We start from the raw sequence: 1482 nt of genomic DNA, 5'->3' as shown, positions 1-1482 counted from the left end.
CCATCAGGCCCCAAGTGTTTTTCTTAGTAGGCTATTTATTACTGATTTAATTTTGGAGCTTGTTATTGGTCTTTTCAGGAAATTTATTTCTACCTGGCTCAGTCCTTGGACAGTGTATGCGTCTGGGAATTTATTCATCTCATTTGGGTTTTCTAGTTTGTGATAGTACAGGCATTCATAGTAGTTTATAATGGTTGTCTTTTTTTTTTTTTTTGTCTTTTTGAAGGGATAAGTAGTATCATTTTTATTAAACATTTCTAATTCTGTTTATTTGAATCTTCTCTTTTCTTTTTTATTTTTTTATTTTTTATTTTTTAGAACATCTTAAATTTTTAATCCTTTCTTTACAGGTTACCTAGACCACTTTTGATTAAGAAAACTGTAGAAAGTTAATAACTGCCACAAGCGAACGCCAGGCGGTGGCACGTGTCAATTTCCACAGAGTCCTGCTTTGCGGGGTGTCTGAATGCACTGCACGGGGCCTCTGCTCACACTTGCTGGAACCAATCGTGGCAGATTTTAGTCCACAAGTCGCTTTTCCCCATATTTCTTTGTAAACTCTTCAGCATTCTTACAGAATTTTTTACTGTCCTTAGAGTATTCTTCAGCAAGGTCAGCCCGAAGCGGGTGCTCGGGCTGGGGGTCATTCACCAGTGCTATGAGGGACTGGATTACTTGGTCGGTTTTGGTTGCTGGCTTCCAGTTTTCAGCACTAATTACTGGCAAACAGACCTGCCCCTTTTCGTCAATGTTCGGGTGATAGATCTTTGTTTTAAATGTGATCTTCGGTGGTTTGAATGGGTACTCTGCTGGAAAGTTGATTTCAATTCTGAAGGCCCCCTTATCATATGGAGGGTTGTCAGGAACAATAAGCCCTTGCCAAGTCAATAAATTAGCTTCATCAACCTGGATGTTACGGAAGTTTTTCATCCCACATTTGCGGATTTCTTCAAGCTCCTTCATCAGCCTCCTGCTGGCCGCCATCTTGGATTTGGTTCTCTTTTCTTTTTTATTAGTCTAGCTAGTGGACTAATTTATTAAATTTTTCAAAAAACCAACTCTTGGATTTATTGATCTTTTGAACTCTTTTTCATGTCTTGATTTTCTTCAGTTCAGCTCTGATTTTGATTTGTTTTTATCTGGTGGTAGCTTTGCAGTTGATTTATTCCTGCTTCTCTAATTATTTTAGTTGTGAAGTTAGGTTGTTAATTTGAAATCTTTCTAACTTTTGATGTGGGCATTTAATACTATAAATTTTCCTCTTAACACGCCTTACCTGTGTCTCACATATTCTGATATTTTGAATCTTTGTTTTCATGATTTTAAAAGAACTTCTTGATTTCTACCTTAATTTCATTATTTACCCAAAAATCATTCAGGAGTATGTTGCTTAATTTCCATGTAATTGCAGTTTTGAGCAATTTTCATAGTCACGACTTCTATTGTTAATAGTATGTTTGGCATGATTTTAGTTCTTTTATG

General features: G+C 36.3%; 1 pseudogene; it reads right to left on the bottom strand.

The window, feature by feature from the left end:
• Nucleotides 1–281: 281 nt before the first annotated feature.
• Nucleotides 282–996, bottom strand: LOC102136740 (ubiquitin-conjugating enzyme E2 L3 pseudogene; annotated as a pseudogene).
• Between the last annotated feature and the right edge of the window lie 486 nt (nt 997–1482).

This window comes from Macaca fascicularis, chromosome X (assembly GCF_037993035.2).
Source record: "Macaca fascicularis isolate 582-1 chromosome X, T2T-MFA8v1.1".
In the NCBI taxonomy this organism is placed as follows: domain Eukaryota; kingdom Metazoa; phylum Chordata; class Mammalia; order Primates; family Cercopithecidae; genus Macaca; species Macaca fascicularis.
The sequence above is the reverse complement of the archived record's forward strand: the minus strand, read 5'-3'. Positions and strand labels throughout refer to the sequence as shown.